The sequence below is a fragment of the Poromitra crassiceps genome (genome assembly GCF_964638095.1).
Source record: "Poromitra crassiceps genome assembly, chromosome: 11".
Classification (NCBI taxonomy): Eukaryota; Metazoa; Chordata; class Actinopteri; order Beryciformes; family Melamphaidae; genus Poromitra; species Poromitra crassiceps.
In genome coordinates this window covers 22693253-22702030 of record NC_139643.1, presented here as the reverse complement: position 1 = coordinate 22702030, position 8778 = coordinate 22693253, and the positions used below count along the sequence as shown (strand labels likewise).

The window sequence follows — 8778 nt, the reverse complement described above, 5'->3', positions numbered from 1 at the left end:
TCTCGGCCTCTCACCCAGCTCTTACCACCGGACCTGCCCACGGCCGCCGGGCCACCAGCCCGCAGGTTGTCAGCGGTCCTCTGGCCTCCATGGCCAGCCTGAAGTCTCTGCTGCAGCTGCCCATCAAGGCCGACCACAGGGCAGGCCAAGGACTGCTGCGAGATGAAAGGTGAGTGGTGTGTGTGTGTGTGTGTGTGTGTGTGTGTGTGTGTGTGTGTGTGTGTGTGTGTGTGTGTGTGCGTGCGTGCGTGGTGTGTGTGTGTGTGTGTGTGTGTGTGTGTGTAAGAGAGAGAAAGATCCTATACAGGCAGGGGCGGACTGCATAATCGGGCACGTCGGGCAAATGCCCGGTGGACTGGCCTGGCCTGCAAAAAAAAAAACCTTTTTTTTTTTTTTTTTTTTTGCAGGCCAGGCCAGGCCAGGCCACTCACTGAACAGCAGGCCAGGCACCGCCTACTGGTTTTACTAGTGGTTTTATTACTTTATTCAGGTTTAAAGTGGGTGCATCTCATTGTAAAATTGGACTTGGCCCAAATTGGGCTTCAAACGGCTCAAATTGGGCTTCAAACGGCCCAAATCGGGCTTTCAAACGGCCCAGATCTGGCTTTAAAACGACCCGGCTTCAAACGGCCCAAATCTGGCTTCAAACGGCCGAAATTGAGCTTCAAACGGCCCAAATTTTTCCCCGCCGCCCTTCATGACTCCGGGCCAACGCGCGTCGGCCTGTATTGGCCTGGCCTGCTTGGTATCTAATGCCCGGCCTGAATTATGATCCCAGTCCGCCCCTGTATACAGGCCTGATACTTTATTAAATGTTGCTATACCATTATGGATATTAGAACTAGACAACTCGCGCGCTATGCGCCCTCGATTCCTAGGCTCGCCTGCCCTATTGGCGTGCACAGGTGTGTGTGTGTGTGTGTGTGTGTGTGTGTGTGTGTTGCTCCACAAAATGTTATTGCCCTTAAGTCTCATTATGCTTTCCGCATCAGCGAGGAACACGAGTGTCCGCGCGGAAAAGTGACGTCAAATCAGCAGACACGCCCCTCCGCAAGGCTCCGTGCGGACGGTTTCGAGACCGGCCTGTAGCGCACGAGCCGAATTTTTGTAACTACGCGGGACGCGGGAACGGGCGGACAAAGTGGAGTTTTCAAGACTCGCGCTCAATTCCGCCTGCAGAACCCACACAGTGTATACAAGCTCCATACGTTTCCTCGTCGGATTCCGTAATTGTCTCTCATTTCCGTGCGGCCGGCCAAAGCGTCAAGCATAATCCAGGCTTTAAGTTTACATGTGCGCGGGAGGTTATTGTGTTGTGTGCCCCCATATGACATCACTAATGACATCATCAGTCTTATGACATCACTGATGACATCATCAGTGATGTCACAATGCCCCCCTTGTGTGTGTGTGCCCCCATATGACATCACTGATGACATCATCAGTGTGTGTATGTGTGTGCACCCTTATGACATCACTGATGACATCAACAGTCTTATGACATCACTGATGACATCAACATTCTTATGACATCACTAATGCCTCCTTGTGTGTGTGTGTGCCCCCTGATGACATCACTGATGACATCACTTCCCAGGACAACCGGGACACAAATTGAAACATTGCCCACATTGCCAAATATATATATAAATATATATAGATATAGATAGATAGATAGATAGATAGATACCACAGGAGATAAGAACACCATGAAGTGCAGGTTTCTCAATATTTTTTCCTGTGTGTGTGCGTGTGTGCTTGCGCGTGTGTACATGCATGAGTGTGTGTGGATATTGGATAAACAAGGCAATCACACCCACCACTCACGTGCGCACACACCCCTCCACACACACACACACACACACACACACACACACACACACACAGACCCCCCCCCCCCCTCCACTCCCCTACTTGCTCCAGTGGCTCTTACTGTCTCTTGCACGGCTGAAATAACATGACTTTGGTGTCACAACCTCCAAACAGACACATCAGCCATTCATCTGTATTGAAACCATTTGACTTGATCTGTTTCAATAAAGCTTCCTCAATTCAATTGGACTGCAATGACAAACATTAACCAACCAGCACCCTCTTCTCTCTCTCTCTCTCTCTCTTTCTCTGTCTTCTCTCTCTCTCTCTATCTCCTCTCCCCCCCCCCCCCTCTCTCTCTCTCTGTCTCTCCTCTCTTTCCTCTCTCTCTCTCTCTCTCTCTCTCTCTCTCTCTCTCACACTCTCTCTCTATCTCTGTCTCCCCCCCCCCCCCTCTCTCTCTCTCTCTCTCTCTCTCTCCTCTCTCTCTCTTTCTCTCTCTCTTACCCCCTGTGGAGCTGTCATAACTCCCAGTCAGCTGCTGTCAACGCACGCACACACACACACACACACACACACACACACACACACACACACACACACACACACACACACACACACACGCACACACACACACAGAAAGAGAGAGCAAGAGAGGGAGACAGAATCACATTGCCCCTACTGGCGACCCCTGGTGGCCTTTGGGTGCCACTGCAGCCCTCTGCTCTGGTGTTTTTCTATGGGAAGAGACACACATGATGGTGAGCTCAGCTGACAGGCAGGCACGCTACATGGAGTCAGGACACACACGCACGCACGCACGCACGCAGCACACACACACACACACACGCACACGCACACACACACACACAACACACACACACACACCACACAGGTGATGCCTTCACAGCCCTCTGGTTGGGCATGTTTGTTATGGCGTTGGAGGCGGTCTGCAGTGCGAGCATTTTTCTCCCTCGCTCACCTCCTGCTTCTCCCCGGCTCGCTTTGTTTGACGCCTTCGCTAACACCCACTCTTTTTTAGCACATCTCTCTCTCCCTATCTCTCCCCCCTCCCTCTCTCTCTCTCCCTCCATCTCTCCCTCTCTCCCTCTCCCTCTCTCTCCACCTCTCTCTCTCCCTCTCTCTCTCCCCCTCCCTCTCTCCCTCTCTCCCTCTCTCTCTCTCCCTCCATCTCTCCCTCTCTCCCTCTCTCTCTCTCCCTCTCTCTCCACCTCTCTCCCTCTCTCTCTCTCCCCCTCCCCCTCCCTCTCGTCTCTAGTCTTGTTCGCCCTGCCGTACGTTTGAGTTTTCCCTCTCACTCTCCCTCCTCTCTCAACCCAGCGCCAGAATAAAATGTTGGCATTTGATGTTTCTGCAAAGCACGGATATGTTCAATATTAAAGGAGAATTCTGTTATATTTTTAACTCACCCTGAAGAGTTCATTTTTTATGTTTATCGATGCACCACGACGCTATAACGCAAGAAGACGCAAAGCCTTACAGTGTATAGCTCATCTGACGTCCCATTTCAATAGCAGACTGTCCATATTTACATGACTGCTAGATGTCTAAATGTGAATATATATACAGTATATAGTATCTAGAAATGTTGATAATATGCAATGTGTTTTTAGCACAAACGTTGAAATTCAACCAACCCGTTCTCGCGCCCCAACCCATCAAGTAGGTACTGACATTGGGTCAGGAACCCTTGCCGTCCCTTGCCACCGAAAAAGGTAGCCTTCCTTTCTCATCAGAAAGGGTGAGGGAATGGCTAGTCCCGAGTCACGTGACCACTAGTCCCGAGTCACGTGACCACTAGTCACGAGTCACGTGACCACTAGTCACAAGTCACGTGACCACTAGTCACGAGTCATGTGGCCGCTAGTCACATGACGACAGTACCCTTTCTCTCGATGTAGTGACAGTCTGATATTGAGGTATATGTCGATGGCACCTGTCGGTGTCGGGTTGGAATTGGAGGGCCGTTCATAACCGTCTTGCAAGCAAGTTCAATTCCCGAGCGATGCATGCATGCATTGTGATGCATTCAAGTGCACCTAGGGAACATTGGCGATGTGTGTTGAATGTAATCTAGCAAATTCCAGTGTTTGGCGAGCTAACCCCTGTTATTTTAAGCATCGATATCGGCCCAGAATTTCACAATTGTGCCCTTGTTATTTAGCCTTTCTGATGCTATTGGTTAAATCAGCGGTACTTGGGAAATCTCTCCTCCTCCTATATTGGACTCTAATGACTGGTCCACTCCAGTTCAAAGCGTCCACCATTGCTGGGGCATGGGCCTTGTCACTTCTACTGCTCCTCTTCATCCATCTCTCCTCATCGCCTCCTCTCATCTTTGTCTCCCCTCTCCTCTCTGTCCTTTCCTCTCACCTCTCTTTCCTATAGCCTTCCTCTCCTCTCTCTGCCCCTCTTAGACTCTCCTCTCCTCCATGCAGCTCTCTCCTCCTCTCCTCCACCCCCCCCCCATCTCCTGCCCTCCTCTCTCCTCTCCTCTCTCAGCTTCTCAGTGTTTCTCCTCCTCCTCCTTCAGCAGCCCGCTCGAAATGTAAAATATGACCATTTTTGAACCAAAATACATTGCATATTATTCTTTATTTAGGTAAGCCCCTTGAGAAAAAAATCTCATTTTCGAGCGGGTCCTCATGTTTCTACTTACAGCATACATGTATATCAACGTTATACACGTGATACAGTCTGCTATACGCCTATTTCACATTACACCCAAAGCAGCCATTTTGTGTCTAAAATGCAGGAAGTAACACGATATAAAAATTAGACGGCATGCCGCTGATATAAATTGTATATACAGTTGTATACAGTTGCGTCTGTCTCTTTTTCTGTCTTTCTCGTTGTCACTCTGATTGGTTTTCATCCAACGTGTCCAGATGTCCAAACACACGTGTTTCAAACCTATCAACGCAGTCTGTCCTCGTGTTCTTTCTCCATTGCATTTGGCTTTCTATTGTTCAGCCGCTTGTACACATCGCATCACACTACGAAGGATCATGTTGTAATCATGTATTTCAGCTGATTGATACTGATTGTAACCATCAAACTCCTCGTCCTCTTCAGACAAAGACAAGCCACAGGACTCGGACGAAGACTCCTCGGGCACGGGCCCCGGAGGTCCCGGCGGTGGTGGGGCCCCGGTCTCCGGCTCCCTGCGGCCCAGCACCCAGTCAGCCTTCCTGGGGCCGCTGCTGTGGGAGCGCACCCTGCCCTGTGACGGGGGCCTGTTCCAGCTGCAGTACATGGACCTGGAGGAGTTCCTGACCGAGAACGGGATGGGCATGCACAACAATGCACCCAGCTCCACCAGCGCTCAGATCCCCTCCCAGGTCAGCCCGCGGCTTCACGTCACAAACACGCACAATGCCTACAGAGAATAGGTGGCCCAAAAATGACCGTTCTGTAGTCATCTACTCACCCTCAGGTTCATCTGACACACAGGTGAAGTTTGGGAAGTTTGTCCGTATCACACACATCCATAGCAGCCTTCTCTAAACAACTCAAGTCTTCAGAGTTCCAAAAAGACCCACAGTATATTTACACCATCAGTGAAAATCTGCTATAAACTACACGTGATTGATTTACCACATATATTGATGTCCTGTAGGTCTATCTATTCACATAATATTGATGTCCTGTAGGCCTATCTATTCACATAATATTGATGTCCTGTAGGCCTATCTATTCACATATATTGATGTCCTGCAGGCCTATCTATTCACATAATATTGATGTCCTGTAGGCCTATCTATTCACATATATTGATGTCCTGTAGGCCTATCTATTCACATATATTGATGTACTGTAGACCTATCTATTCACATATATTGATGTCATGTAGGCCTATCTATTCACATATATTGATGTCCTGCAGGCCTATCTATTCACATATATTGATGTCCTGTAGGCCTATCTATTCACATATATTGATGTCATGTAGGCCTATCTATTCACATATATTGATGTCATGTAGGCCTATCTATTCACATATATTGATGTCCTGTAGGCCTATCTATTCACATATATTGATGTCCTGTAGGCCTATCTATTCACATATATTGATGTCCTGTAGGCCTATCTATTCACATATATTGATGTCCTGTAGGCCTATCTATTCACATATATTGATGTCCTGTAGGCCTATCTATTCACATATATTGATGTCATGTAGGCCTATCTATTCACATATATTGATGTCCTGTAGGCCTATCTATTCACATATATTGATGTCCTGTAGGCCTATCTATTCACATATATTGATGTCATGTAGGCCTATCTATTCACATATATTGATGTCCTGTAGGCCTATCTATTCACATATATTGATGTCATGTAGGCCTATCTATTCACATATATTGATGTCATGTAGGCCTATCTATTCACATATATTGATGTCCTGCAGGCCTATCTATTCACATATATTGATGTCCTGTAGGCCTATCTATTCACATATATTGATGTCCTGTAGGCCTATCTATTCACATATATTGATGTCATGTAGGCCTATCTATTCACATATATTGATGTCATGTAGGCCTATCTATTCACATATATTGATGTCATGTAGGCCTATCTATTCACATATATTGATGTCCTGTAGGATGTCATGTAGGCCTATCTATTCACATATATTGATGTCATGTAGGCCTATCTATTCACATATATTGATGTCCTGCAGGCCTATCTATTCACATATATTGATGTCCTGCAGGCCTATCTATTCACATATATTGATGTCCTGTAGGCCTATCTATTCACATATATTGATGTCCTGTAGGCCTATCTATTCACATATATTGATGTCCTGTAGGCCTATCTATTCACATATATTGATGTCCTGTAGGCCTATCTATTCACATATATTGATGTCCTGTAGGCCTATCTATTCACATATATTGATGTCCTGTAGGCCTATCTATTCACATATATTGATGTCATGTAGGCCTATCTATTCACATATATTGATGTCCTGCAGGCCTATCTATTCACATATATTGATGTCCTGCAGGGCTATCTATTCACATATATTGATGTCCTGTAGGCCTATCTATTCACATATATTGATGTCCTGGAGGCCTATCTATTCACATATATTGATGTCCTGTAGGCCTATCTATTCACATATATTGATGTCCTGTAGGCCTATCTATTCACATATATTGATGTCCTGTAGGCCTACCTATTCACAATGTGATTCTTTGGCTGGGTTTGTTTTGGAACTCTGGTTCCTATTGACAGCTGTTTCGGAGAAGGCTGCTATGAAGTTGTGTTGACATCCTCCGTGTGTGTTCACTGTTATACGTACAAATTCCACCGTTCTAAATTCGACTTTTTCCCCCCTTCAATTTTCACATTTGGGTGAATTCCTAATTTAATACCAGAACAAAGGCATCCGGTGAAACATACAAACAAACTTCAACTGGACGTTCACACCGAACGACAATTCTGAACTTTGCACTTTGCACACTGGACACTAACACCCATAAATCGTGCGCGGTGAGATCAGTAAAGCTGTTTACCGAGCAGCTGGTGTGTGAGGCTTAGTTTAACTTTCTCATATCAAGGACCACTCATTTAGTCCACATTAGAGCCACATTTGATTTTGATCCTCAGACGCCAATATGAAAATATTTTTTAATGTTTTTTAATCCAGAATTCCATGACTATCTCTAATGTAGGTAGAGATATTAGTTCTATAATTACATCTTCTTCCACATTCTCTAATGGTTTTAACTTCTCGGAAATTAAATAATGCTGAAGTTGAACAATTCATCCATTTGCTTGAGACCCAGTAGAACCTCCAGTGGAGGACCTCTGTTTGTCCCTGGACCCCACGTTGAGAACCACTGCTTTGTACCAACGGTACCAAAGAGACGAGAGAGGGAAATAGATAGAACGCTGGTGAGTGCAGCTTTCCCTGCTGCTGCACAGGAGACAGTTTGGATTCGTCACCTCTCGTAGGCGGTAGAGTGACTAAACCCAACAGCAGAATTCACTTTGGGAAAAGATGGCGAATCGACACAGTCTCACTCAGTGGGGATGGGACACTCTTTTCTGTTGCAGCCTCACTTAATGGTTCAGGCTGATAAAACAGGTGGATTCTTATTCTTCAAATATTGTTGTACGGTTTTTTTCATTGTTTTTACCACGGCGCTGGATCATAAAATGGAAAAGTCAGAACAGTCACTCACTGACTCCGTCAGTCATTCAGTGAGTCACTCATGGATGTTAATGAAAAGGGCTGTAGCTTTGGATAGGAAGGTGGTAGAAAGTCAGGTTTTACGGGTTGGGAAGTGGCAAGGGGCCAAGGGCAGACCCGGGCATGATACGGCCCGGGAGCCAGAACCCAGCCCTCATGATGGTTCTGCCTGGCCCGAGAGGTCTAAGACAAACAACACAATTTTTACTTACATGTATGAGGCTAAAACATCAAATGAGATGACCTACATTGGCCTTTTGGAGTGATTTCTAATATAATAAATGCTGAAGAATAAGTGCACAGTACGTTTTTCTATAATGTAATCGGTAACAATTCAATTAATTAATGCTTAGTTCATGCTTAATAATTGAAACTATAACCCTTAATCAATGTCCTATATCTCCCACGCACAGAGCTCCCAGTCGGCGGTGCCCAGTCAGAGCTCCCAGTGCCCTCCCTCCTCTCCTCCGCCCTGCTCCTCCTCTTCCTCCTCCATGTCCTCCTCGTCCTCCTCTTCCTCGCTGCTGGGCCTGGAGACCGTGCAGACGCCGCCGACGCCGCCGCCAGGCGTGATGCCAGGGCCCGAAGGTGGACATGGTGAGTGACGGGAGGGCTTGGGTTTGCTTAAAGCCCCGCCCCCTCCACTCAGCTTTCCTGCCTGTGCAGTATAACCACTGGTGTTCTATGAAAACATTCTAATCCATATTTGTATAGTCGCACCTCAACCCCCTTCC

The 8778-nt window shown here is 46.8% G+C and overlaps 1 pseudogene across 1 annotated transcript in view; it reads left to right on the top strand.

Moving 5' to 3' along the window:
* The window catches only part of LOC310784901 (hepatic leukemia factor-like), a 29185-nt pseudogene continuing 20407 nt past the window's right edge, over positions 1 to 8778 (top strand). Inside the window, exons 1-3 of the transcript XR_014554076.1 lie at positions 1 to 169; positions 4909 to 5174; positions 8458 to 8641. The product of XR_014554076.1 is annotated as a hepatic leukemia factor-like (transcript). The remainder of the gene's footprint in view (positions 170 to 4908; positions 5175 to 8457; positions 8642 to 8778) is intronic.